The sequence below is a fragment of the Bison bison genome, unplaced genomic scaffold (assembly GCF_000754665.1).
Source record: "Bison bison bison isolate TAMUID 2011002044 unplaced genomic scaffold, Bison_UMD1.0 scf7180017864290, whole genome shotgun sequence".
Classification (NCBI taxonomy): Eukaryota; Metazoa; Chordata; class Mammalia; order Artiodactyla; family Bovidae; genus Bison; species Bison bison.
In genome coordinates, this window is record NW_011494862.1 from 1,165,251 (window position 1) to 1,190,588 (window position 25,338).

Here is a 25,338-nt window from a genome sequence, read left to right on the forward strand (position 1 = left end):
AACTATGGTTTATGTTTTTTTTTTTTTTTCATCTCAGGTTTGTGTGAAGACATATGTAAAATGTACCCTCTTTGAATAATAAACTGTAAAATATTCTTTAAGATACTGAACTGGTGAAAATCTTTAGATATGATCTGATTTTCTTTGATGGTGTGTACAGTTAAAATAATTTCATAAGGGCAAGATGGCATACCTTAATCTTGCCATGTGCAAATAGGCTCTCAATTCCACTCAGGGTAGGCTTCTAAAACAGAGTTGCTATGTCATGGTATCATTATTCAGTTCTTAATAAGCAATCCATTTCCCTTTATGCCTTCGCTCCTCCCTTTCTTCTCCCCTTTCCTTATTTCTGTTTTCTGCACACACTGTGTTTTAAGTACAAAGCAAAAAATAAAATGGGTGTTTCAACCTAAGATGGTGGTGGCTGTCCAAAAATAATTGAACCTTCTATTATCAAATGTCACTTTAATCTCAGTACTATGCAACTAAAAATTTTAGCAAAAGCATGAAGTGAGGGCTCTCTGGGAGAAGTTATCCTCCAAGGTAGTGTGGACAGAGTGAAGCAATGAACGCTTTGCTCCCACTCTCTCTGTGCCCACCAGACCATCTTGCTTTCCATTGGGTCTGCCACCCAGTCCCTGACCCGGGCTCTTCTTGCTCATCCTTTCTTATGGCTCACTGGCTTCTTGGAGAGCTGCACTTAGCTCTAACAGGATAATGCCTATTCACCACTGACTCCCAGGACTAATGCATACAATTCTCCTGTTTATTGAATGAATTAAAAAGATTTCTTCTTTTAAAATATACATGCCTCTGAAAAGTAGTGTATAGTCATACCTTGGAGATATTGCTGGCTGGGTTCCAGACCACCATAACAAAGCAAATATGGCAATAAAGGTCGTCAAAAAAATTTTTTTTGGTTTTTCAGTGCATATAAAAGTTATGTTTACACTATCCTGTAATCTATTTAAGTATTCAATAGTATTTTGTCTGAAAATAATATATATACCTTATTAGAAATACTTTATTGCTGCAAATGCTAACCATCATCTGAGCCTTCAGCAAGTCATAATCTTTTTACTGGTAGAGAGTCCTGCCTCAATGTTGTGGCTGCTGACTGATCAGGATGATGACTGAATGTTGGGGTGGCTGTAGCAATTTCTCAAGGTAAGAATTTGAAGTTTGCCACATCAATTGACTCTTCCTTCCAAGAAGTGATTGCTGGGTATCATGCAATTTTTTGGTAGCATTTTATCCACAGTCGAATTTTTTCAAAATTGTATTCAATCCTCAAGGCCCTGTGGTTGCTTGATTAATTAAATTTATGTAATATTCTAAATCATTTGTTGTCATTTCAACAGTCTTCACTGCATTTTTACCAGGAGTAGATTCAATCTCAAGAAACCACTTTCTTTGCGCATCCGTAAGACTCAACTCCTCATCTGTTCAAGTTTTAATCATGAGATAGTAGCAGTTTAGTACATCTTCACGCTCCACTTCTAGTTCTCTTGCTATTTCCTCCATGTTCTCAGTTACTTCTACTGAAGTCTTGAACCTTTCAAAGTCATCCATGAATCATGACATTTTAGTGGCATCTAGAATGATGAGTCCTTTCCAGAAGCTTTTCAATTGACTGTCCTTATCCATCAGAGGAATCACTATTTTGTGTAGCTATAGCTTTACAAAATCTTTCTTAAATAATAAGACTTGGAAGTCAAAATTATTCTTTGATACATGGACTACAGAATGGGTGTTATGTTTGTAGGCATGAAAACAACATTAATCTTTTTGCACATCTCCATCAGATCTTTTGGGAGACCAGGTACATTGTCAATGAGCAGTAATATTTTGAAAGGAATCTTTTTTTTTTCTGATCAGTAAGTCTCAACAGTAGGCTTAAAATAGTCTATAAATCATGTACACAGATGTGCTGTCATCTAGGCTTTGTTGTTCCACTTACAGATCACAAGCATAGTAGATTTAGCATAACTCTTAAGGGCTTTAAGATTTTTGAAATGTTAAATGATCATTGGCTTCAACCTAATGTCACCAGCTGCATTAGCCCCTAACAAGAGAGTCAGACTGTTCTTCGAAGCTTTGCTGCCCGGTATTGACTTCTCCTCTCTAACTACGAGAAGTCCTGATGGCATCTTCTTCCACTACAAGGCTGTTTTGTCTACACTGAAAGTCTGTTTAGTATAACCACCTTCATTGATTATCTTAGCTAGATCTTCTGGATAATTTGTTGCAGCTTCTACAACAGCACTTGCTGTTTACCCTGAACTTTTATGTTACGCAGACAGCTTTTTTTCTTAAACTTCATGAGCCTGACTCTGCTAACTTCAAACTATTCTTCTGCAGCTTCCTCACTGCTCTTAGCCTGCATAGCATCGAAGAGAGTTAGGGCCTTGCTCTGGATTAAACTTTGACTTAAAGGGAATGTTGTAGTTGGTTAGATCCTCTATCCAGACCACTGAAACTTCATCCATATCAGCAATAAGACTGTTTAACTTTTTTGTCATTTGTGTGTTCACTGGAGCAGCACTTTTAATATCCTTCAAAAACTTTTCCTTTGCATTCGCAACTTGGGTAACTGGTAAAGGAGGCCTAGATTTCTACCTGTGTCAACTTTGAACATGCCTTCCTCACTCAACTTTACATTTCTAATTTTTGATATAAAGTAGGAGATGTTTAACTCTTCCTTTCATTTTAACACTTAGAAGTCATTGTAGGGTTATTAGTTGGCCTAATTTCAATATTATTCTATCTCTGGGAATAGGGTGAAGAGGGAGAGTTATCAAAGAACAGCTGATCTTTGAAGCAGTCAGACAGAACACTTATGTTTGTTATGTTTATTGTCTTATATGGGCCTGGTTCATGACTCCAAAAACCAGTTATGATAGTAAAGATCACTGATCACAGGTCACCATAACAAATATAATAATAACGAGCAAGTTTGAAATACTGCAGAATAACCAAAGTGTGACACAGAGACATGAAGAGATCAAATGCTGTTGGCAAAATGGTGCTGATAGACTTGCTCAGTGCAGAGTTGCCACAAAACTTCTATTTTTAAAAAGCACAATATCTGTGAAGCTCAATAAAAAGAAGTGTAATAAAACTGTATATACCTGTACTTGAGGGTATACTTTGATATTTAGTTAGAACATTAGCTGGAATATGTTAGCAGCCAGCTGAAAGCAAGACAAACCCAGGAAAGATGCCAGAAAGCAGTAGATACGCCAAACAAGACAAAAGCACCAGAGCTGGAAAAATGGGAGGAGCAGAAGAGGAGGCTGAAAGTAAATTTCTTTCTGTTTTTTTTTTTTTTGTAATTTGGGCCTTAAGCTTTCCATTAAAGTCGTCTTGTGCTTCTTGGACTAGTTATTAATATTAGACTTTGGTTAATTAGCATTTCAAAGAGATAGAGACAATGGGTGATGATTCTGTGAATCACTGGCTCTAATGAATGGCAGCTTGACTAACCCAGTGACACAGGTCCCAGCCCCGTCTCTGTGCTGTACTTCTTGGAATTTTCTCCCCAATCTCAAACTTCCTGTGCCTGTCATTCTGTTTTATCAGACTCTTCTTGCCTCTTCTACTGAATCCTCTGTTTTTCTAATCTTTCTGTTTTTATAGTTCTCCATCACCATCTTTGTGAATTAGCTTTTTCTCTCCTCTCTCTTTTTTTTCCCCCCTCTAAGTGGTTTCCCTACCCTTAACTCTTATCTGTATGTGACTGTTGGATTGAATGTTAAACATATTACTTGTAGTTACTTCATAAAGACTTACAACCCCTAATTCTGCTCCCCCCCCCCAAAAAAAAGGGGATTGAAAGCTTTACATTTCATATTTTAAAGAGAGAAATGACTTTTTTGCTATGTAATCAACTCCTCCTTTGGATTTTAGGTTGGGATATTTCAGTGGGAAAACAATCATCAGCCTTAATATGCTGTTATTTTAATGTTATGGCAACCTACTCCAGTATTCTTGCCTAGAGAATCCCGTGGACAGAGGAGCCTGGGGGCTGCTGTCCATAGGGTCGCACAGAGTCGGACACGACTGAAGCGACTTAGCATGCATAGCATGCATTAATGTTACTAAACAGTGAACTTAATTTATTCATAGTATCATGGGCTATGGCCTGGTTACCTGGCCTTCTAATTTTGTGCACACATTTTTAAAATTGGCCTGACTACAGAAAATATTCTCTGAAATATATACCAAACATTTAAAGGGAGAAAGCATTCAGACACCAAACAATTCTATACAAACCTCTGTCTGCCTGTAAATTCATTAAACTCACTCAGCACCTTTGTTCTTTTTCCTTCTATGTTTTAAGAGACGTTTACTTTCCTGTAAAGTAACCCTTAGCATTTCTTAAAACTCATGCTGCATGTGCTGAATCTTAGAAGTATCCATCAGTCAATTCAGTTGCTCGGTCGTGTCCGACTCTTTGCAACAGCATGAACTGTAGCATGCCAAGCTTCCCTGTTCCATCACCAGCTCTTAGATCTTGCTCAAACTCATGGCCATCGAGTCGATGATGCCATCCAACCATCTCATCCTCTGTCATCCCCTTTTCCTCCTGCCTTCAATCTTTCCCAGCCTCAGGGTCTTTTCTAATGAGTCAGCTCCTCACATCAAGTGGCCAAAGTATTGAAGCTTAAGCTTCAGCATCAGTCCTTCCAATGAATATTCAGGACTGATTTCTTTTAGGATTGACTGGTTTGATCTCCTTGCAGTCCAAGGGACTTGCAAGAGTCTTCTCTAACACCACAGTCTAAAAACATCACTTCTTCGATGCTCAGCTTTCTTTATGGTCCGACTCTCACATCCATGCATGACTACTGGAAAAACCATAGGTTTGATTAGACTGATCTTTGTCAGCAAAGTAATGTCTCTGCTTTTTAATATGCTGTCTAGGTTGGTCATAGCTTTTCTTCCAAGGGGTAAGCATCTTTTAATTTCATGGCTGCAGTCACCATCTTCAGTGATTTTAGAAAGAAAGTGAAAGAAAGTGAAGTTGCTCAGTCGTATTCAACTCTGCGACCCCATGGACTGTAGCCCTCCAGGCTCCTCTGTCCATGGGATTCTCCACACAAGAATATTGGAGTGGGTTGCCATTTCCTTCTCCAGCAGTGATTTTGGAGCCCAAGAAAATAAAGTCTGTGACTGTTTCCATTGTTTCCCCATCTATTTGCCATAAAGTGATGGGAAAAGATATCATGATCTTCATTTTTTTAATGTTGAGTTTTGAACCAGCTTTTTCACTCTTCTCTTTCACCTTCATCAAGAGGCTCTTTAGTTCCTCTTTGCTCTCTGTCAGTAATTCTTCATCTCAGTTCTATCAAGGAGAAGAAGTGGATGCTTTAGCAAACAGAAATAACAATGCCAGTCCAGTTGAGATGCTTCCTGGGAGAAAAGAGACAGTAGAAGGTATGATCAAAAGTTTAGAACCGGAGCAGGGATGGGGGATGGGGCAGGGTAGAGGGAGCACTAGAGCAGATGGAACTGAATAAAGGTAGAAATAAAAAGGAAATATGGTCACTTCTGTTTCATACTGTCTACTGTTTACTGTCTCTTTTCTCCCAGGAAGCCTCTCAGCCGGACTGGCGTTGTTATTTCTGTTTGGTAAAGCATCCATTCCCTCTCTTTGATAGAACTGAGGTGAAGAATTGCTTAAACTTTTTCACTTTCAGGTCACCATTCTATCTCCTTCTCTGGTATCTTCTCTCTGCTGGAGAGGAGCGTCTTAATCTATCTGAATCCTTTAGGAACCTCTTCACGTATTCATCTTCTAATACTTCCTTGCATTATGCTTTGAGTCTGTGTAGTTTGGATCATTTCTTGGTGTCCATTGCAAACATGAATTAAATTAAAATTGAAATTTTATTTTAATTAAAGGCTGTCATCATTTTCAACAATAAAAATATTTTAAAAAATTTTGAGTTGCAGCAAAAATAACTTTTGAAGGGTATTTTTTATTATTGGTGGAAGATTGTGAATCAGAAAAATGTTATTAAAAAAAAAACTTCCCTTTTATCTTTACTTAATATGTGTCTAAATTGCATGGTAAATCAGAAACAGAAGTGACCAATGAAATCAAAGGCTTTTTTAAAAAGAATTTTGAAGGATTTATACTATTTGGATAGAGAAAAATTGGGAAGGATCTTCCAGGAGCCCAGACAGCAAGAGTAGCAGGGCTTTAGGTTGTGGGATAAAATTGGTACATGTTGGTATGTTTCATTGCTAGAACAAGATGTGTGCGGTGGGTAGGATTCATTGAGTCAATCAGTCACATATTTAAAATATTATCTAGCTGCACTTACCTTGTCCCCATCAGTATATTAGGTTTTGGAGTTTCAGTGGTAATTAAAAACAAATAACATAAAATATATTCCTATGTAGGCATTAGTTGAATAATTGCATAAGAATTTAATGGTAAACCATGTAATATATGTTTTGCAAGGAAAGAATTTGAATTTATAAAAGTATACACCTGCAGGTCTTGGTATGTAGAGTGTGGGATCAGAGAATTTCATGATGAAGGGACATTGACCTAATATCTAAAATGGGATGAAGAGAAAATTCTTTTTGTTTTGCTTTAAGATTGGAAGCCCACTATAGGGAGTAGTTGAAAATATGGAGGAAAGGAAGATGTCTGTAACATATCCAAAATGGTAGAAGTTGAACATGAAGTCATAGGATTTCAGACGGTGTTTCACATTTTGGTGGCATTTCTAAGATGGGGGAAATAGTTGAGATTGTTTAGCAAGTAGACTCTTGAGCTGGGAGTTAACTGATGAAGGCATTGCTTTAAGAATCTGGTGGCAATGGATTGTTGAGTGATGGCAGCAGGAAAAGCTCAGGTGGAAGATTGCTGCATGGAAGCAGGCATGGAGTAATAAGGTCATGAATTAAGAGAGCTTAAAGTCCGTGTGAAAAATATTCTCTACGCGTTCTTGTGACACTTTTTCACTCCTTTTTTTTTCTTTTAAGAGAGTTGAGTGTGTGTATTGCAGAAGTCGTATGTTTAGTAAAATCTCTTCTTATTCCCTCAGGAAGAGTTATAGCTGTTTCCCAGAATTCCACAGCTTTCTATTTCTACCTCTATTAGCACATACTTCATGAAGCAATTAATTATTTATGTTCTTGTTCTCTGAATAAAACTGTTAACTTCCCATGGGCTGAGATTTGTTGTTTATTTTATGTAGGGCACCTAAAGTTGAATTTGGAAAGTCATGGGCACACTGTGGCTACAGTTAATGATTGACGGAGTAACTAAAAGAATAGGGTCAATATTTATACTGTCTACATTTTCCACATGCAACATGTCTTGTTGCCTAGCTTCTTAGTGTGTCTTTAAGCAAAAGACTTTATAATTTGGAAAAAGTACTTTTCTTGTTGAAATCAATTGCATGCCCAAAGAAAAAGCATTACACTTTAAGACACAAAGAGAGAGTGGTAAATGATTTCTCTAAAAGTTTATTTATTTAGGTTTTAGTATGCTACATACCAAAACATTTTCTGTTTTTCCATTCTGAGTAGCTGATTCAGAGGTCACCAAAGATAGTGTTCACTGTCTCTATCTGATCTATCTATCTATCATATATCTCTATCCTCTCTCCACCTACCTATCTCCACATGTATATGCACTCTGAAGGCAGATAAACATGGGTTTTAATCGTGACTTCACTAAACTGTAATTCAGAAAAGCCATGTAGTCACAAAGTCAGTTGCTGAATTTCAAGAAAGGTGACTAGTTTCTCCTGTCTTATGGAGTTTATGGCAGGATTAGAAATATCTGTCAAGAATTTCATAATTGGTATGCAATACAAAGTAGATATTATTTTTTTACATTTTGTGGTGCTATTGTTTTCCAGATTTTTATAACTGACTTACTCAATGTTTTCTAATCAACTTTGGTGAGTATTTGAGAGGAAAGTCTGAGTTCAGATGCTTCTTCTTTAAGAATGGAACACTGGGAGTATGTGGCTGGGATTCTGCACTCCCCTCTCTTCATCAGATCCACACTGGAGCCTTCAGGATGGAGGGTGATGGAGCCTCCTGTCATGGAAGGTGGTTGACCATCTGTACATTCGCTCTTCCTAGGACTCTGTGTTCATCTTTCAGCGCCTTCAATTAGGAAGACTCTTGTATTGGCAGGAAAATTGATTCTTGGTATTTAGTGTTGTCTATGCCCAACTCCTAGCAAGTAAACGTAGCACAGGCCATCCAGGACACTGAGGCTCTCGTTGTCATTAAATGGAGAAACTAGTACCCTGATCTCTTCAAAGGAACCTTACAGTCTCTTAAAGTGGAGCTTAATTCTTTCCCCTTCCTTTGTCAGCAGGAAGAAGGGGACTGGAGGCACAAATGCACGTTTCTTCCCATTCCCAAAGAGAAAGTCTATGGAGCGGGAGGAGGATGTTAACATTCTTTGCTGCGTTAGGAAATTAAAATGACAGGTGACTCTTGAGAAGCTAGACAACAACCTAGGGAAAAAGGTTGTTTGCTTTGAGTTGCCTTTTAATAAGAAGAATATACTCAGGCACAGGGTGTTAGGAAACAAAGAATAGATAAGGGGTTTGACAAAATGACTGGGAATAAAAGCAGGTGAATTTCTTGTACGTCAGACACACAGAAAATGTCATCATAAAGTATCTGAGACTTTTCTGGATGTAGGTTTAAATAAGTAACTTTATTCAGGAAATGAATATTTTGATCAGACAGAGAAAAGATGAAGGTGAAATTTGCAGTTTGGGCCCATTTCTAGGGAAGACCTCAGGTGTCATGTAAGAGCCATTTGGGAGTCAGTCTTGAGCTCAGGGTGGGGGCTTCTCAGGTGACACAGTTCTAAAGAATATGCCTGCCAGTGCAGGAGCCGCAGGTGACATGGGTTTGATCCCTGGGTTGGGAAGATCCCCTTGAGTAGGAAAGGGCAACCCACTCTCAATTTTAATTTTAATATAAAAGTTTAGAAAGATGTATAGGGTTTGATTTCCCATTTTCCAAGGAACTGTCATACATGGAGGTTACTAATCATGTAGTTAGTTCCTTTTAAATCAACTTCTGTTTATTTTTAATCACACATAGCTTCAAATAAGTATTAAAATTATTTATGTAGATGTTAGAGTGATTCATAGAGCTATTACATTTAAATAGCTTTTAAAATGTTTTAATATTTTTATTTTCAAGCCAAAACAGCATAAAGTGTACTTTATTCATGTTTTTTTCAAAGAAAGGAACTTATATTACTGCTACTTAATCATAGTGTAATTCATAATTAACTATGATTAATCCATGTCAAACTTTATTTTTTTGGGCTCCAAAATCACTTCAGATGGTGACTGCAGCCATGAAATTAAAAGACACTTACTCCTTGGAAGGAAAGTTATGACCAACGTAGATAGCATATTGAAAAGCAGAGACATTACTTTGCCAACAAAGGTCCATCTAGTCAAGGCTATGGTTTTTCCAGTGGTCATGTATGGATGTGAGAGTTGGACTGTGAAGAAAGCTGAGCGCTGAAGAATTGAGGCTTTTGAACTGTGGTGTTGGAGAAGACTCTTGAGAGTCCCTTGGACTGCAAGGAGATCCAACCAGTCCATCCTAAAGGGGATTGGTCCTGGGTGTTCTTTGGAAGGACTGATGCTAAAGCTGAAACTCCAATACTTTGGCCACCTCATGCGAAGAGTTGACTCATTGGAAAAGACCCTGAGGCTGGGAGGGATTGGGGGCAGGAGGAGAACGGGATGACAGAGGATGAGATGGCTGAGGAGGAGGGGACGACAGAGGACTAGATGGCTGGATGGCATCACCGACTCGATGGACATGAGTTTGGGTGAACTCTGGGAGTTGATAATGGACAGGGAGGCCTGGCGTGCTGCAATTCATGGGGTCGCAAAGAGTCGGATATGACTGAGTGACTGAACTGAAATGAACTGAATCCGTAATTCATCTAATAATATTAAAAGATAAAAAATAATAACGTATTTGCTTATCTGAAGAAAGTATATGTTGAGGCTTATTATATTTTAATATACTGGTTTATTACTACATATGGCAGTGATTCTTCTCATGTGTCTGAAATAATTTTTTGAATGAGAAATTTATTTACTGAAGTTGAGGAATTGAATAAATTAGAATAAAGCAGAAAGCATGGCTAGAGCTGGGAGAACAAAACTGGGAACAACACAGTTTGAATTCAGAGTCCCTCACTTAATAGCCCGGAGAACTTAGTTGCTTAACATTCCTGTGCCCCCATTTCCTCAAGTGAAACAGGTTGATAATGTTACCTAGTTCACAGTGTTGTTAAGAAGCTTGAAAGAGATAATGCATGGAAAGCAGTCAGCCCTGTTCGTAGCACACAGCGGGTACTCAATAAAGCACCAATTCTCTTTTCTTCATATAGTCACTCTTCTTGAGGAAGTGTATTGCAGTGTTTTTTCTTAGTCTGGCAGTCTGTATTTAAGAAGCAGTTTCATGGGCATTGAAAAGTTTTTGATCCTTTAGAGAAAGGACATTTTTATTGAAAAGACTGATTATTTTGTATTACCAAAAATAGATACAATTACTAATATAAAAATAGATTGGATAGTGCTTATAGTTAATGATTTCTTATGTACTTGAAAGTTGCTAGAAGAGTAAATCTTAAATTCTGTCACTGTAAAAAGAATTGGTAACTATGTGACATGATGGAAGTGTTATCTAATGCTATGGTGGTAGTCATTTTGCAGTATATCGGTATGTCAATTGTACACCTTAAATGTGTGCTTCCCTAGTGACTCAGTGGTAAAGAATCTTCCTGCCAATGCAAGAAACATGGGTTCAGTCCCTAGGTTGGGAAGAGTCCCTGGAGAAGGGCATGGCAACCCACTCCAGTATCCTACCTGGGAAATCCCACGCAGAGGAGCCTAGCGGGCTCCAGTCTGTGGGGACGCAAAAGAGTCGGACGTGACTGAGCAACTAAAATAGCAAACAACACCTTAACTGTACATATCCTATTCAACAATTATGTCTCAATAAACCTGGAAAAATTAATTGGATGTATTACTTAAAAATATTTGACTATGTAATACCTCTGAAATTTCTAAATAGCATCAATAGCATGAGTCCAGCAACTAGTGAATCAAATTGGAACTATACTCTAGCAATGCTATAATTTGTCACAATGTAGTCTTCAACATTAACTATTTTTTTACTGTGTGAAATTCATGTGTTCTTTCAAAAAATGTGCAGTTATAAAAGACTGATGTCTTTTGAGTTTGGAGCTTTGGGTTGAGCTTTAAGAGGCCTCTTAAAAGAAAAAGGAGGCAGATGGATCAGAGTGCCTACTGTGTGTTCTGCTGAATATCCGCATGTGTTAGTGCTTTTGGAATAAAAATGTGTGAAGCCCTGACTTTAACAATAGCTCTTTAGAGCTTTTAGAAGAAGGAAAGGAAACTAAAGATAATTCCTTTGAATTGTGACCATAGAGTGCAGTTATAAAATAAAGTGAAATGGAGAAGTCAACTAATTGGATTCATTCCACTATTTCAGTTAATCTGTGTTGAATCTGAGCTCAACTGGTCGAGCGGCTTTACATGACAGCCCTCAAGTAAATGGAAAATTTCCTGAGCTCATGCTGGTTAAGAAACAGAAGCCCTCTTTGAAAGCAGTGCAAAACTCAGCAGTTTGGGTTTCATTGAACTGGTTTAGTGGTTTCAACTTATATAACTTCCATATGGAAACTTAAAGCGAGCACAGAAACTTAATCCTCCTATTGTATTACCTGAGAACAGCTACAATTTCAGGGGTCTCTACTCAAGTACTCTGAAAACTTTCTTTCTGGTAAAATTGGATTTCTTTCCCAAAGATCAACAGAACCAGTCACACTTATGTAAACTGATTTCTAATAGCAGTGAAAAGAAATCCAGTTTAGTCTCCTTTTCAAAGTTCAGGAGCAGTTATAACTAGTTCACCTAAAAATCAGTAAAGGGTCTAAACAGAACCAGACAGACATCAACATTGTGCTCTGCAATGCAATTTGGATGGTGCAGTAATTTTGTTTTTCTTTTGCAGTAGTCCAGAGACAAATGATGGGTTTCCTTGGTGGCACTAGTGGTAAAGAACCCCCCTGCTAATGCAGGAGACCTAAGAGATGCTGACTCGATCCCTGGGTTGGGAAGATCCCCTGGAGGAGGGCGTGGCAACTCACTCTAGTAGTCATGCTTGGAGAAGCTCGTGGACAGAGGAGCCTGGAGGGCCACAGTCCACGGGGTCTCAGAGTTGGACACGACTGAAGCAACTTGGAATGCATGCACAGAGACTGATGACAAAATTAGGCTGAACATTGTAAATTACAGTCAGCTAGGGACAATGATTGGCAAGCACTAAGGATATAGTCTTTAAATTAAAACAAAATCTATTTCTCAGTTGATTACAGGAAGGCTTCCTTGTGGCTCAGATGGTAAAAAATCTGCCTGCAATGCAGGAGACCCAGTCTGTACCTGGGTGGGGAAGATCCCGTGGAGAAGGAAATGGTAATCCGCTCCAATATTCTTGCCTAGAGAATTCCACGGACAGAGGAGTCTGGTGGGCTACAGTCTATGGTGTCACAAAGAGTTGGACCTGACTGATCAACTACACTTTCACTATAGGACGGCAGGCTTTCCTGGTGGCTCAGATAGTAAAGAATCTGCCCACAATGTGGGAGATCTGAGTACAATCCCTGGGTTGGGAAGTTCCCCTGGGAAAGGGAATGGCTACCCACTCCAGTGTTCTTGCCTGGAGAATTCCATGGACAGAAGAGCCTGGTGGGCTACAGTCTATGGGGTTGCAAAAAGTTAGTTACTACTGAACAACTAACACTTTTCACTAGGTAAGAGGGCACCCTCACCTTGAGGATTGACCAAGCATTATGCTAAACTTCTTAAATGATTTTCTCCTGTAATTTTCTTCCCAATTCTATAGGGTAGGAATTATTTTAGCCTCATTTTAGCTTCTGAAGAAAATAATTGAGAGATGCAGCGTCTTCTGAGGGTCATACAGCTAAAGGGGTGTATTCAGGATTGAATCTCAGGTGTGTCTCAAGCTCTTTCAATCACACCAAACTCTATTTTGAGGAGTTCATAATTTCTCTCTTAACTGCATGAATTTAAAAATTATTAGAGTAGTTTAATCCTCAAAATATTGACAGTTAGATTAAAAATTATTTCAAAAGCCTTTGCATGCCTAAAAGTTTTGACTACTGTTTTGAATAAAGTTTTACATAGGCAGATATCTGTTGTGAAACGAGAAAACTTATGTTTTAAAAGAAAAAAAATAATGTGCTATTTGATGACTCAGCAGTGTTTCCATCCGCTTGTTTCAATTGCCTTTAGCAGCAATATAATATAAACTCAGCATTTTTAAAGTAAACATTTAAAAGATTGGCTATATCTTTTATTAGATAAAACTTTCTAGAACAACAGAAGGCAAAGAAATTTGAGAAAATTGATATTTTATTTTATGCTAATTATATTTGACTATATATGATATGATATTATATCAAAGTCAAACTCACATGTTCAGCAAAGTTGCATTACATTTCTTTTACGCTTTGAGAGATAAAAATGAGATATTCTATATAGCTAAAACAGAATTTTAACTCTAAGAGCCAAAGATACTATTTTTAGAATTTTGAATAAATATTTCTATTAAAAAAATTCCATCTTGTTACTGACCTTATGTTTTTATATCCTGAGTGAAGTTTTACCTTTCCTTGATCTTCGTCATCATTAGATACATCAGCTATTGAATTATTCTATTAATTGTCACTGATGCAACTTTTATGAAATATAACCTTGAGTAACTACTGGTTCTAGCTTTAAAAAAACACAGAAAACTACATTATCCATTTCCTTGTAATAATGATATATTTTAAAGTCCCTTTACCTGGAATAACCTATCAATATGTGTATTTGACCCACTTGTATTCTAATTCCAACCACATAGTATAGGTGAAGCTCCTGCAAGGTGTATGATGTATGTCTGAAGATAGAGATTTAACTCAGGACGTTTGACTCTTTCCAGGATTATCTTTTATCTTCTTTAACTCTTTTCCTTCATTTTAGAAGCTCAAAATAGTGATTAGTGTCAAATTTCCATTGCTTCTGTTTTGAAGCCTAATCTAACTCCTCTTGCTTCCCAAAGACAATGTTGATTCCCAAAGAGGAGGCATCCTTAATTCAAATTCCTATGATCCATCAAATAACTCCTCCCACCATGTTTTCAATAAACTGATTCATATCACAAATTTCTTTTACCAAAATATTTTCCTAACATGTGCCTCATAATTTTGTTCGTATATGTAGTTGGAAGTTCATTAAGCGTTGATGAAGTACCTACGAAATGGGGGGCACTCTCTCAGATGCTGCACAAAGATATCTAAGAGGTACAGTCAGTTCCCAAGATACATTAAGGAAGGGGACAAAGACATAAAGATGTATGTGTATGGATTATTGTAAAAAGATATAAAATTTAATCAAAGAAGAGGTGTTCTTGCAAAATGAGTCTTGAAGAGTAAATGGGAGTGAATGACAGGCAGTGGGACAAGGGACATGGAAACTTATGTTGTACTTCACACAACGTGTGAAGTTGTACAATGCTGAGCAGAGAAGTGGGATAGATGGCGGGTGTAAGGAGAGCAGGTTGTGAAGTGGGAACCAGATCAAGACTGGCTGGAAGCCATGTTGGGGAACTGGACTTGATTTCTGTACATGATGGGGCTGCTACTGGAGTGTTTTCAATTTAGTTAGATTATTTTCTAATGGCAGTATGAATAGACACTTGAAAAGGGCAAAACTAGAGGCAGGGAGACCAGTTAAGAAGTGAGAACAAATGACCTAAGCTGGATATAGTGAAGACTTGGACTAAGTCTGTGGTGATAGAGGAGAGGGGAGGAGACAATTTAGAGAAATATTCAATAAAATCTTAAATGACATAGAGAGTTCTAAATGTTTACCAAGAACAGACAAATCCAGGTTTTGTGGGGCCTGAAACTTACACAGTTTATGAAAAAGAATGCAAAATTATGGATTCAAAATGAAGTACAAAAGTAAACATTTACTTAAAATTAGAAAAGAAACCACAAAGTTGTGCATTTTGAGAGCATGCCAGGAACCATAAAACTCACAAAATTAAGAGAGATATATCTCATTAAGCACAAACTAAATGTTTTTACCACCTCAACTTTCCTTTAGCCATATCCAAAACCTGGCTGTACCCATTTTAAATATTTCCCAACACAAAAAAATATGACAGAGATAAAAACCGGAGCAGAGTGGAAAGAGTCAGGAGAAAGTAGAACACCCAAAACATTTTGTCCCTGGTGATAAATTGAGTACTCATGGTTGGTGAGCAATCAACATAGATATATATATTATTCTTAGACTTTCTTAGCTGCACAAAGTATTTTCAACTTTTTTATCTGGAAGATTCTGAATTATCAGGAATTGCATGTTTTTGGCCTTAAGAAAATAATAATGACTATAATTGTTAACAGTGAGGAGTGAGAAAGACTATCCAATGAAGAAAAGAATTGTACCACTGCCTCACAAAGACGTGCTATCTCTCTCCAGTATTTATTCTTTTGGTATCTTACTGAATTAAGAAACCTGCAGTATTCACATATATTGGACTCTGATATGAATCACTCTTTTTTTTTACATTTTATTTTATTTTTAAACTTTACATGATTGTATTAGTTTTGCCAAATATCAAAATGAATCCATCACAGGTATACATGTGCTCCCCATCCTGAACCCTCCTCCCTCCTCCCTCCCCATACCATCCCTCTGGGTCATCCCAGTGCACTAGCCCCAAGCATCCAGTATCGTGCATTGAACCTGGACTGGCATCTCGTTTCATACATGATATTTTACATGTTTCAATGCCATTCTTCCAAATCTTCCCACCCTCTCCCTCTCCCACAGAGTCCATAAGACTGTTGCATACATCAGTGTCTCTTTTGCTGTCTCGTACACAGGGTTATTGTTATCATCTTTCTAAATTCCATATATATGCGTTAGTATACTGTATTGGTGTTTTTCTTTCTGGCTTACTTCACTCTGTATAATAGGCTCCAGTTTCATCCACCTCATTAGAACTGATTCAAATGAATTCTTTTTAATGGCTGAGTAATACTCCATTGTGTATATGTACCACAGCTTAAAGAATGTACTCTTTAAGAACAATAAACTTGATACCATAATGTATCAATGCAAATAAACTTCTCTAAACTTTAGATAATTTTATCCAATTTGAGATCTATACGTGAAAACGAGACAGCAAAACTAAGAGTGAGACGATTTTGTAAATTGCTTTATTTAGAGAATAGCAAAGAGTTAGCATTGGCTACCCACTCCACTACTCTTGCCTGGCAAATCCCATGGACGGAGGAGCCTGGTGGGCTGTAGTCCATGGGGTCGCTAGGAGTTGGACATGACTGAGCGACTTCCCTTTCACTTTTCACTTTCATGCATTGGAGAAGGCAATGGCAACCCACTCCAGTGTTCTTGCCTGGAGAATCCCAGGGACGGGGGAGCCTGGTGGGCTGCTGTCTCTGGGGTCGCACAGAGTCGGACACGACTGAAGCGACTTAGCAGCATTGCAGTTATTAATTCCCGGATTTTGTTTGTAATTTGTGAGTCAACTAGTCATTCAGTAAGAAATGGGGCAAGATTTGGTGAAATACAAAATTCACGAAACTTTCTATCTCTACTTTGAAAGACAGTACATCTTTGGGATTAAGGGTAAGGACCCTAGAACCTTACTGATTTGAGTTGGGCTCTCAGCTTCACTGCTGACTGGTTGTATTTAACCTCTTTGGGCTTCAGTTTCATTATCTGTTAAGTGGGTATTAATAATACCTACCTTTCTGGGTTGTTGAGTGAATGATAGGTATCAGTGGATATAAAGATCTTAGAAGCAATACCTGACACATAATAATAAGCATTATATAAGTGTTTGCTATTTTTGTTTTCCAAAGAGAAGGCACCATAGTTTTCCTTAGAATGCTCCAGAAGTCCCTGTATAACTGAGTGGTTAGATTTTCCAACTTTATTGCTGGCCGTTGTGCCAAGTATGCTGACCTCCAGCCCAGTGTTTCTTAAACTGTTCCATATGGGTGTTCTGAGATAAATTATGGTGCCCAATAAAGATTGAGCTGAATCAAATTAAATGTTTTAGAGGTAATAGAAATTTCTAAGTAGTTTTTCATGCCCCAGATTATAACTCCACATGGTACACCCATGGACTCTGAAGATGATTGAACAATAACTTTTTTGTTTGAGGGGACTGCAGGAATACTGTTACCGGATTTTCACTGACTATAATGTACTATGCTAAGACTTGCCTACTTTGGATGGTGCACATTCAGGCCCTTTGAAGAGGCAGATTGTAAGTGCCAATCAAACAAATTACACCCCAGCATCCACTACCCTGCCCTGCACAGGAAAGTGTCGTTTGTTTATTTAACATTTGTGACCTTGTTAAAAAAAAAAAAAAAAAAAAGAACCTTAATACTGGTGATGGTGATGGCCACTTGGTGTAAATAGGGCTAACGAGCTAAGTGACAAATGAGTCATTTCCATGGGTGTGCATATCTGTTCTGTTCTTTGGATTGTGGCTGGAGCTGTCCTTGGCAGACCATTGTCACTTTCAGATTTGCTTCCAGTATCCTATTTTGCTCATCACATCCCAGCAACTTGTTCCCTAACTTAGGTAGAAAGCGCAGTTTCCTCATTGCTGCTCCTTTAGCACCATTCTCGGAGCACAAGGTTTAGGCGACTGCCAGCATCACTTCCCTTGCCTTTTGATCACTAAAATTCCATTATCTAGGCATCACTTGTATTCATGAGTAAACTTTTCCCTTTGAGCCACCCCCATTCTCAAAGGCTTCTAGAAGAGCCGTTTCCTGACAGCTAAGGAGCAATCAACTCCACTATCCTCCTACATAACAATGAGTAATCTTTTCTGCAGTCAATATTACAGGCTCCCACGAGTGTACCCTCTTATGACTTGGGGATGATAGAAAAGAAACTTGACCAGATATTATCAGATTTGGAACAGTAGAACAAAATGAATATGGTATTCAATATGCTTTTTAATTGGAGAAGGAAATAGCAACCCACTCCAGTACTCTTGCCTGGAAAATCCCATGGATGGAGAAGCCTGGTAGGCTACAGTCCATGGGGTCGTGAAGAGTCAGACACGACTAAGCGACTTCACTTTCACTTTTCACTTTCATGCATTGGAGAAGGAAATGGCAACCCACTCCAGTGTTCTTGCCTGGAGAATCCCAGGGATGGGGTCGCACAGAGTTGGTCACGACTGAAGTGACTTAGCAGCAGCAGCAGCAGCATGCTTTTTAATAACTATGTGGAACATGTAGCTATCAAAGAAAATAGTCAAGAAGAAATAAACCATTCATGGGTGTTTAGTGATGAAAGCAACCTTGTTGCTCCTTACTTGCTCAAGAGCATGCATTTAGTCAAGGAGCTGCAATAATTCTGGAATGGCTTTCTGATTCACCGCCCAGTGTTCTTCATTCTCAAACACTTTATATCTGATAATATGTTTGAAAATGCCTAAATGTTTTTGGCTGGGAGGCTACTTGAGGTAGTTTCCTTTTTACTTGTTATGTCAGAGGATGTATAAGTAGTACCCTTTTTACATGTCAGTTAGTCAGTAATGGAGTGAGGGAATAAGTATAGACTTTTTCATATTTAAGTTATATTGTTGAGGAGGGTAGAAAATTCTCTAATTAATTCTAGATCCGTCTTGAGTCTTTCTGCTACAATTGCTGCAGTAATTGATTGACCCACTGAACTGTGGAGCTTTTATTAGATTCTCTCTCTCTTATATTTGAATTATTTTTTTAGAAAATTATTTACTTGTGATTTGGGGAGAGGAAAGAGTATAAACCTAGGATAAATAATTTAAGTTCTACTCCAAGTTCCACTTTGAACCTGAAGCCTGATCATGAGTGAGTCATTTTACCAGTTTTGGCCTCATTTTTTTCTTTCAGTTATAAACGGGAAAAGCTACATGTCCTTGAATGTTACAACTGTCATGTCAGTTAGCCTCATGCATTTCATACATTTCCAATACTTGATTGTTGGAAGAAAGACTAGAGCAGGAGTTTGGCATCTGCAATTGTGTTATCAACTGATGGGCTTTAAAATAGGAGTCCTATGTTTTGAGTAACAAAAAGACCATCGCAGGGTTTCTCACTCAATAATAAGAGAATGCTGAAGAGAATTTCTGAGTAAGAGCACTGAGATATTTTTGGAGGTTTTTCAATTAGGCCTCTATTTCATCTTAAAAACTAAAACTCATGTAATTAAAATGTGGCTGATTTGTGTTAAAAATAGTATGTTAGCATATGTTGTAAAACTAGAATGCAAGCATGGGTTTTCTAAATCTTTCAAGGGACTAGAGCAGGAAATTAGAGTTATTGAGCCTAACTCATACTTACTTGCAATGTGGTCTGGGTCTTCCTGAAATAATAACAGGGAAGGCATTGGGGTGAGTGGCTCTGGATACTAGTGATGCCAAGAACTTTCTTTTAGTTTTCCTTAGCCCTTGGTATTCCACTGTTTTGTACCTCATCAAAGTGTCTTTCACTTTTCTCTTTCAAAAATACAAATTGAGCCCTTAGTTACTCTCTGCCTTGAGGGTGGAAAAATATATTTAAGATTGCCCATACTAATGCTGAATAGTAAAGAAAAGTAGAGTGAAAAGCCCACATAAAGAAATAAAAATATATTTGAAAATACTTCTAGAAGTATAACGAAATGGAGGTATTTTTGAGGATTAGGCAACAACAACAACAAAAATCTCTTTTGACTAGGTTTTTCTCATTCAGTGCTTTGTCATTCTAGACTTATGGAGATAGACATCGACCCAGTGAATTAAAAAAGACAGGATGTTCATTGTCATTTTAAGAAACATTGAGAAAATTAAATTCTCCCCACCCCCCCCCATAAATCATAAGTTCAATTGAGAATAGATATTTAATTCAAGATCAGTAGAAAATCTATTGTTTGTTACTAATGACTCAGCTACTCAAATGATCTATTGTATCAGTGTCCGGTGGCAGGAAGGAGGCTTTGTGCAGTATCGTTGTAACCATGACATTAGTGACATCATTTAGTAGAAACAGAATTTGGAACATTTGGGAAACAAAGCAATGGCTTCTTTGCTTGATTCTGTGAAAACTCAATGAATACTAAGAGAGTATAATAGGCAATGTTGATTTCTCTGCAAATATTTAGCAGTGTTATATGTACACATACATATGTACATAATAAAATTTTTTACTTAAATTTTCATACTGATCCTGAGATTCACAGTGTTCCATAGACTCTAAATAATGTTGTCCTTGTATTGCAAAGCCATGCTCTACTTTGAAAGCAATACCTTTGGATTATACAGAGTATTGATTCAACAGGGCCTAGAAAACACACAAGATTGGTTCTACTCTGAGGTATGCCTTTGTTTAACAACAACAAAAAAAGAATCCCTTCAGCTTTTCCTTTCTTGACCTCACTAATAATAATGAAAGAAAGGGAGGGTATTCTACGAGGCTGTGTCAGTCAGTAGTGTAGGGAGATCCGTGAGGGAAGCATCATTGTTACCATAGAAATGAATGCTGCTCCTGTCAGGGGCATACAAAGGACAGACTGAACATTGAGGAGTGGAAAAGCAATGGGAAGAAAGGGTGCCATCCAGTGAGAATGGGAGAAACTATACTGAATTAATTTATTGGGAAAAGAACAGCATGAATCAGGGTGGGGGACCTAGGTCCTGAAAAACCCCCAAAGAAAATGTGATAAACAGTATCACAGTTTGGGTGGAAACTGCAAAGAAAAGGTGATTTCTACTTTTAAAAATTAAATTTTGGGGACTTCCCCAGTGGGGCCTGGTTGTTAGGATTCTTGGGCTCACTCCCTGGTCTGAGAACTAAGATCTTACAAGCTGTGTGGTGCTGCTGCCTCCAGAAAAAAAAAAAAAAAGCTTTTAATTTTCCTCTAAATTAGATATTTTGTGTATTTTTGCCTTTAAAGCTACTTCTTGAATCCTGAGGTTTTCTTAAAAATTAAGTTTGGAAGAAAACAAAGTGAGGAAAATATCAGCATTTGTGCTAGACTGTGTATTTTAAGGGCTTCCCAGGTGTCTCAGTGGTAAAAAAATCCACCTGCCAAGGCTGGAGATGTGAGCTCAATCCCTGGGTCAGGAAGATCCCCTGGAAAAGGAAATGCAACTCACTTCAGTATTTCTTGCCTGGGAAATACCACAGACAGAGGAGCCTGGCAGACTACCATCCATGGGATCACAAAAGAGTTGAATATTTCTTGGTGACTAAACAGCATTGTATTTTAATCCTGAGTTCTTTTCTTCCCTGTCTTGGAATTTGGGGCAAGTCACTTGACCACAGCTTAAATCAGGGTGTTAAATAATACCAGCTTCACAATTAATGGGTTAATATATGAGAGAACCAAAGTCAAATCTCAGGCCATGGAGTGAACATTTTTAATTGGAGGAAAAGTTTAGGGAATGGAATCTGAGATATAAATCATTAAAATCAATATAAATCATTTTGCATGTTTGAAAATGAAGAGAAAACGTAAGATAAAAAGTTTTTTTCCCCCCCTTCATCTCTCTCTGGAAAAAAGAGAAAAACCTGTTCATGTTTGATAACCATGGATAGAGATAGAAAACATACATGTGAACATATAAGTGGGTGGTAATTTACAAAAGGGATTAATAAAATGCTATTAAAATGTTACTTTTGGCCTTCAGAAAGATCTTAATGGGCTTAATACTTTCATTTATTTGCTAATTTGGGTAGATTGTCAAAATAAAATTTAAAGTGTTTATTCATGCCCTGAATAGAATGCAAGAGTGATATTTTTATAAAATTTGATATATATCCTGGAAAATGTTTATCTGTAGATTAATATTATTTATGTACTATGGTGAACATGGTGATATGCCGTCCAGATACTCCTCCAAAGAAAATTTTGTCTCAGCTCTGGCCTCCTCATTCCAAGATCATGCCATTCTCAGAGCAGCCCACTTTCATGGTTGATGAAGATTAGGAGTATGAGTCTAGGCCTTTTTATTCAATGTGAAACAACTCTGATGTCCAGTGGAGTTGGCCAAGGCAGTAGGAGGGTCTTAACTGAAGCTCAGTTTCTCCTTCTGGCAATCCTGCTTCCCTCCCCTCCTTTCCACAGATGTTCAGTCCAAAAGCACTCCTTAATAAACATCCCACATGCTAAACTCCATCTCAGAATCTGATTTCTGGAGAACCTAATTGGCTTCATGAACTTCTTTCTATTGCATGCAAATTCTCATATGGACATATTTTGTGCATAAAATAAAAAAGTCAGTTTTCAAATGTCCAGATGCCATCAAATTATCTGTCTCATATTCTTTTAAGAATTCACAAAGCAAAGAAGTAGTGCTGGTAAAATTTCAGTTTGCTTATGTTTTACATGCAGAGTCTTAGCTACTAAAGGGTTCTAAGGAAATACCTGATTACATTTAGAGGATTTAAGGAGACCCTGGTCTTTCCATATGGTGCTAGTGATAAAGAACCCACCTGCCAATGCAGGAGACCTAAGAGATGCAGGTTCGATCCCTGGGTTGGGAAGATGTCCTGGAGGAGGGCATGGCAGCCTGCTCTAGTGTTCTTGCCTGGAGAATCCCATGGACAGAGGAGCCTGGAGGGCTACAGTCCAAAGGGTTGCAAAGAGTTGGACACGACTGAAGCGACTTAGCATGCATGCATGCACGCAGGGGGCCCACTAAATGCACGCATATAGATAAGAAAGCTGGAGCCTAGAGGGGTGAAAGGACACACTCTAGGTATTACTGTCATACTAGAGGTTAGAACACAAGGCAGTTTACTACTCCTTCCTTAGCTTCCTGTGATCAGAGATGTTTTTTTTCATCTTTTTTCTCTCTTTCTTTCTTTTTCTGTTTCTCAAGCCCAGTTTCTTTCCTCATCATCCTAAGCCACAGCTGTTTACCACAAATGTAAAATCCTTTTAGAGAAATGATTGGGAGTGTGGTGTGTGTAGGAAGTATACAAAGGGAGCACATAGCTCTTGTAATTGTCAGCTTGTAACTGTGCTCATAACTGATCAAATTGGAGGGTGCTTTCTGAACTCCATGACATGAAGCAGGTCTCCATGAGGAAATGAATATTAGCCCTTCTTCCTCTGAGCATGCAGGAGAGACTGAAGGACAGCTTATTCATTTCACATTTAGGACCTTCTTCCCATGAGCACAAGAATTATATTCAGTATTTCTTGGGATTTAGAGTCAACAAAGTAGAGATATTTCAGTCTAGATAAGTATATTATTTCAGAGACCATGTTAGCCTTTGCAGTGTGGAAAAGACAGTACATTTATTGCTGATTGTGTTCTGGTGGGATGGTCTGGCTATTTTCTGTATTTATTTCATTTCTATTGATCTCTAAGTAGTTGAGATCCATTTATCCTTCCTAATACCTTAATAATATTTTCATAACCATTTAGAATTATATAAAATGCTTTCACTTATAAACATTAAATATTTATCAAATAAATAATACAATACATGTAAATTCAGATACCAGAGAAGGGAGTTATGTATAATTTTACCTAATGTTTACTGACAGTAACCATGTGAGGTAGATATGATCATCTTCATTTTCAGATAAGAAATCTAAGATTCATCAAGTTTGTGATGGTTACTACTTGCACTTGCTGTTTATTATGTCTCAGACATGCTCTAAGAGCTTTATATATATTCATTATTTATTGCTCTGAATGGCTCCATTAAAATGGGCCCAATTATCGTCACTGGCATTTTGCAGATGAGAAAACATACACAGAGATGAGGTAACCTGACCAAGGTCTTCCCATGGGTTAATGATGAATGGGATTCAGCACAGATTGGCTGACTGGCCTTCCTGATTTGCCCAGGACTGAGGGGTTTCCCAGGATATAAGGACTTCCATTGTTAAAACTGCAGTAGTCCCTGGAAAACTGGAACAGTTTGTCAGGCTAGATCAAGGTTGTCTGTGCAGTTGCTCACACTTTTAAGTACTTAACTCTTCTGTCTCTCAGGTAGAAGTTGGTGCATTCAGAGTTTGAACCTTTCTCTATGTGATTCTGAAGCTTGCCTTTTCTCTTTCCATCCTATGGCCATGTTTTGTAATGTGTTTTTTATATTAACTTGTACTAATTTGCACCAACTTGTAATGTGTTTGGATAGGTAGTCATAGGCCTCATATTTGTTATTATTCTTTTACAAGCTCTACTGAGGTATAATTGATATATAAAACTGCATATATTTAATGTATATATTTTATGAGCTTGGGCATATGTATACACCTGTGAAAACTTTATCACTACAATTAAGATAATAAATATATCTAATACTTCCAGAAATTCCTTGTGCCCTTAAAAAAAATAAGTTCTAGAGATCTCTCATACAACATAGGGGCTATAGTTAACAATATTGTATTGTGTGACTTAAAAAATGTTAAGAGTGTAGTGCTCATATAAATTAATTAATTCTTAATTAACTTCATCTCATTTTGGGGCAGGCCGTTTATTTTTCTTATGCTTTGGTTTCTCCCAGGCTTATTATTCATTTTCCCTAAGTCACTGGAACTCAGTATGGATGGATGCCTTATTTTCCCCGTCCCATGGGTCACTTCTGAATGACACCCTTCTCACATATACCCTACTCTTGTTTCACTTCCCCCCGTGGCTCTGGAACCCATGATGCATGCATTCAGTATCCACAGGTGACTCTCAGCATCCTCTTATGTCCTGTCAGCTCCTCTTCGGCTCCTCTTTCTCTAAGTGATATTGTTTTCCTTATTCCCCCCACTGTCACTGCCTCCTTAGTCAGTGTCATGGCATCTCCCTATAAGAGAGGACCAATAAAACTATCTTAGGTTTTAGAAGAGAGAAATTTGTATTATGTTTTCATGGCCATCTTCATAGAGAAGATCAAGCCAAGTTTTGAGGAGTGCAAACACTGTAGATGACCATCACTAAAATCAAAAGCTTGATTTTACTGATCTTGATTTTGATACTGAGGAAGAATTACAGTCTAGGAACTAAGGAATATTAGTTTTTTAATTGCATGGTCTTAACCATAAGTAACTTAACCACTGACTATCTTAATTAACAAGTTTTTATAGTTTCTGTGTTTGAAGGTAGTATTTTGTAAATGCCTGGTGACTGATAGTACATGATTGTATTGGGGGTTGCCTTAGCATTGTAGAGGGTACGTGAAACACT

The 25,338-nt window shown here is 37.8% G+C and overlaps 1 protein-coding gene across 1 annotated transcript in view; it reads left to right on the forward strand.

Moving 5' to 3' along the window:
* The window catches only part of LOC104996150 (cAMP-specific 3',5'-cyclic phosphodiesterase 4B-like), a 268,302-nt gene that overhangs the window by 175,132 nt on the left and 67,832 nt on the right, over positions 1-25,338 (forward strand). The gene's annotated exons all lie outside the window — the stretch shown is intronic.